Source organism: Mercenaria mercenaria, chromosome 5 (assembly GCF_021730395.1).
Source record: "Mercenaria mercenaria strain notata chromosome 5, MADL_Memer_1, whole genome shotgun sequence".
Classification (NCBI taxonomy): Eukaryota; Metazoa; Mollusca; class Bivalvia; order Venerida; family Veneridae; genus Mercenaria; species Mercenaria mercenaria.
The window spans coordinates 66400774-66406322 of NC_069365.1; positions in this window are offsets into that span (position 1 = coordinate 66400774).

Here is a 5549-nt window from a genome sequence, read left to right on the forward strand (position 1 = left end):
TCTATATATAGAGGATATTACATGAGTGTCTTTTCATATTGAATTTATTAAACGAGTTGAATAAAATAATAAAATGCGAGGTTTTGCCGAGCATTTTATCAATTTTATTCAACGAGTGTGGAATGTCACAAATGTAATATTCTTTGTATCACATCAAAAATTCTACTTTCTTTTACTTTATAAAACAAGTCAATTTGTAATATCATTGTTTAGTAATGGCTTTATTACATTCCCGCGACGTCAAACATGTGATATAAAATACTATTTCATATTTCATATATTATTATACCAGATTTATATAGCGCCCTTTTCATGATCAATTTCTCGTTCAAAGGCGCTTTACATAGTTCAAATGCAGCCACACATCATCCTCTACTAGTGCAGACAGAGAGCGATCTGACCAGAGGGACAGAGTGAGACAAAGCCCCCACGACAGAGAGATCAGAAATCAGATACAGGCTTGTCCGGCTAACTTAGCCTAGCTCGTTGCGAATAAACAGCCTGGTTCTTTAACGTGCCCAGTGTATAGCACTGATACATGCAAGGATTGCCTGGGTTCCTGACCAGTACAACTCTAGTTGGGTGGGAAACACTGAAAAGCGTTTCTGAAAATTCCCGAGTAGCTGCCGGGGATCGAACCCCCGACCTCAGGATTGGAAGGCCAGTGTGCAAACCACTGAGCTATCCGTCCACCACAAGTCATGACGTTACGTGTCATATATCCCCATCGAACATTAATTCTTTTCTGTAATAAATGAACATTGTCGAAACAGTTTGCAATACCGGACACCGCTTGGTATAACCTACTATTAGACTTAGAGTCCACATGTATACAGTATATATTTTGTGGTCTAATAAATTGCACGTAAAAGTCGTTCAAATTGTTCAACGTTTTTATACATCAGAATGCTGTATGCTATAGGAAAGTTTTTCTCTTCTTCTGTTAAATGATTTGTTATATATCCTCTGTCTGCAATAAAAGCAGCACAGTTCTTAGTTTTTTCTGTATATTGTAGATCAGTCACTTTATTTCTTTTTAAAATTTCTGATCTCCTCAATGCTCTGTCTATTTCATTTTTATTTTTTCTTATTATTTCCATGCAGTCTATACCCTTTACGCTCATATCACGCGCGAAATACTTCCTGGCCTCAGGATTTTGTTTTATTGAAATATCAACTGACTTACTTAAAGAAAAATTCTCAGTCCCATTTAAACTACTCTCCTCATGATCAGCCATTTTCTTAATTTCTACACCATTTTCTTTATGTACTGCATTAGCTTGATCATATTTACTGTCTATATTTTCATTACCAGGAAAGGTTTCGTGTAGTAATTCGCTCTTAATATTCGATTCCAACTTGACCATCTCTGTCTTTGTTACATGAATCTTTAACACTGAGATGTACACATCTTTGAAAAAATATGAAAAGTGTATGTAAACATTGTCAGTAGAATGAATATAAGTATTTTCACGATGATCCCCATTGGCACGCGCATGTTTTTCGTAAGTGTTATCACCGTCTTATTCGGTATTTCACTGGTGTGGCTTTTATTTAGCCAGTTTTTTTTATCAGTAAACTTATTCCAGATAATTCTGTGAAGTAAACAGTTTTGAACAAGTTACATAAATAAATAACTGTTTATTTAAACTAACACGACATATCGAAATATATGTTTCTAGTTTTTCATAATGTATACATATGATACAATACAGAATAAATCAACACTTTATGGAATAAAATCGTTGACACAACGTCATTACATGCAATGACGTTAAACTCCGTAACGTGTTATCATTGTCCGATCATTAACCAATGTACTCATTAATTAATAAAGAATATTTTGTTACCGTTATTGATTTGAGAAACATTTTCGTGTAGATCTTTTATCACTATTGAGATATGTTAAATTTAATAACGTAACGCAGCAATTTTTAGAGAGTCAATGATAAAAATATAGGCCTACGGGTATCAGAATAATTGAAATTTATTAATCATAACGATAATATTTATTCATTCTTATCCTTTTTAAAAGTATTCGTTCACAGCTGAGTCAGATGTGTTAATATCTGTATTTACAAACAGTTAAATAGGAAATAAATAAATGAATGAATAAAAAAATTAATTAATTAATTAATGATAGTAATAATGTAATAAATTAAAATCTGTCATTAATATCAACGTATCCAAGTGTTTGATTAGTAGTCAGGAGGTCGTAGTGACAAAAGTGCTCTAAAAATCATCCAATGAGGGCCGGGAGACAATATCTTTGTTGGAGCTAGAACCTTCTCAGTTAATTTTATTGTTGTCCCTAAAAATATTACAATGTTTTATGTAAATTAGGGGGGTCCAAAAGTCGTGCTATGAAATTCTGATTTTTTTATTTTTCTGTGTAGCTTAATTCTTTTCTGGAAAATTGAACCCCAAATGTATCATGAAACTATTTTTAGTCATTAAGATATTATGCAAAACTAGAATTGAACATGAGAAATAGAAAGAATGTCTAAAATTAGGGTTTAAGGTCATGTATTTTATCTATTCACGTTGAGACAATGTCAGTCTATAGATACTATTAATACCCGGTATGTAATGTAAATGTGATGAATGGAATTTATTCAAACTTCATACAAACATTTAGGACATTAGGGAAAAGTGCTTTGTACAAGTACAATAAATTTATCTAGCTTACTTTTTTAATTATCTCCCTTTATTAAACTTACATATAACATTTCTTTTCCAAAGAATAAATCCAAAACTATCCAATCAATTTTGTTGAAATTTCACACAGTGATAAAAAGGCCATTGAAAGAAACTGAAATATATAAAAATCTATCTCGCTCACTTTTTAAATTATCTTCCTTTGTATAATTTAGTTGCCTGAGCCATAACGTTATTAATGAGGCACAAATGTGTCATAAATAGTTAACCCGTTTTCAATGTCAGTAAAATATCCATTCCATTCAAATGAAACTAGAGAGACTATACAGGTAACTGACATATTACTTAAACAATTAATCTTGGCATTACTTTCTATTCAGTCGCCTAAATAGTACTTATGCTACTAGCATCAGCTGATAAAGCCTTCAGTTATATAGGAATCGTTTCATCATATGGTTACAATCAATAGACACCGGAATTAGTAATAACTGTATTATATACATATTTAAACACACATCACATATTTGACCTCAGCTTCTTGACACTTACGTTTCATCAATATATATCATGTCCAGTACAATAAAATGATCTTTGATAATTGTATATTCCACTTGTCTGCATATTTTGTAAATAATTAAACATAATATATGTCTTAGGCATTGTTATAGAAAATGGGGTCCTTTTTTTATTTCAGCATGCTTTGTATGTACCGTTATTTACTGTTATAATTGAAAAAAAAATATAACACAGATGTAATTCGGTTTCTTTTTATATTACGAGTCACTTTCATTTCACATAATATTAATGAACAATATGTCCCCTCCCACAATTTGCCAAATGTTGATTGAATAATGGAGTAGTTTGCACACAGTAAAAAAGAAAATAATAATACCAAATGTTTTGTTATTAATCAAATATTCCATTTGATCTCATTTTGAAGTATTATTACAGCTTAGTTCCGACTGTAAAATTTACTGCATGTTTTGCTCTTACAAAAACATTTAAAGATTTAAATTCTTCACATTCCTAAAATAGATAATAAAATATACATATGACATACAGTACAGAAAAAAAAATAGAATTATAAAATAACAGGACTGTATTTGCAAGCCGAATAAAAACGATGTAGAAAAAAAAGTGTAAAATGAACTTTATTTCCTAAACAACGAAGTCATGCATCCTTTACAGTAAACTAATAATACATAGAAAGTATATTAGTGCAATCCCAGCAAACGAAAAAAAGGTTATTTTGCATGTATACATTCAAACCGGATTTAGCCATGGAACAGGGGTTCCTAGTAGTGTCAGTTTACATTATTGTGCGTGTTTTATTACTTTAGGTTTTATGTTGTGTCTAAAGGGATGGCTCTTCTTTTATCTAATAATGAGTAACGAGCCACACCATGAGAAAACCAACATAGTGGCTTTGCGACCAGCATGGATCCAGACCAGCCTGTGCATCCTAACGGTTTCTCTAATTGTTATAGGCTTTGAAAGCGAAAAGCATGGAAGCATGGATCCTGACCAGACTGCGCGGATGTGCAGGCTAGTCTGGATCCATGCTGGTCGCAGTGCCGCTATGTTGGTTTTCTCATGGTGCAGCTCAGTGGTTTTTATTTTTTAAATAATCCAAAATATATCGTCTTATATACTTTCCTTTTTCTTTTTAAAAAAGCATTACAAACCTTTATAGAGTAAAGGGAATGATAATTCACAAAGTGTTATTCGCTAACTCTGTTTGTTTACTCTGCTTAAGTTATGCATGAATATAAAATACAGATTCAGTTCAAATGAAATTGATATTGATTTGTATATACATAAAGAGGACTTCCGGACAATCCGGACGGATATAATCATTGAATGAAATATAACTGGGAGTAAATTGGCTACATGGACTAAGTATGTGTACATTAATTTCTTTTTATTTTATTTGTACATATAATTATTTTATCTACAATATTTCTAATCATATCAATGGGAAATAAAAAGTTTCGCTGGGGTAAAACTGATAGGTCGGTCCTGGGTTTTTGTTACTACGAACGTTTGTTAATGTCTGGCTCGTTGTCAAGTGCTAAACGAACAACGTATAATTTTGCAATGAAATGTTGTTTTCTTTAGTTATACTTTACCCTGATTATGTTAAATGTATGTCGCATGTCAATTTTCCAGCTTTAGAAGGTGAATGACGACGCCCAGGTGTCCCACTGGGCTGTATTTCAGGCAACAGTGAACGCCTGGGTAAGCCAGCTAGATTGTTTCCACACATGAGAAAGTTTTACATCTCATGCGAGGTTTGGAACCCATAGAGATGACGGAAAATAATTTTACTCGGACACGGAGGCACTTTGTAATGAAATGATTAACGAAATCCCATAATTTGTGAACGAATCTAAACCTGCTGCATCTTTTATACCAAATGACTAAAAAATAACTACCTTGATACTACCGTTCAGTATTTAGAGCTTATAATTATGTCATTAAGGCTTTAGAACATTTTGATTTAGTTGCTAGGCCACTTTAGTTTACCGCTAAAATGTTCTGTTATGCTATACGAATTTGTAACGCAAATTAATGATGGCATAAATAGAGTCGCCATACAAAAATCTTTACTGTTTCTATTCCGTGAAGCCGCTTTGTGCGAATCGGCACGTAATACATGGACACGCGTCTATTTTCGGTTTAATCTGGCCACTTATGAAAGTGAGTGGGGTTGTATTCATTTATTGAAATATAACATAACATGTGTCTTTGTTCACGTATTTATTAGGCGTCATTGTCAATCTGACTCTTTTGTTAAGAGTTGTAGTCGTTGTTTACAGAATATGCTCAGGCAGAACAGAAAAAAAAAACAGTGTAATTGTTTCTTTCCATATTTAGTCATTTAATTTCAG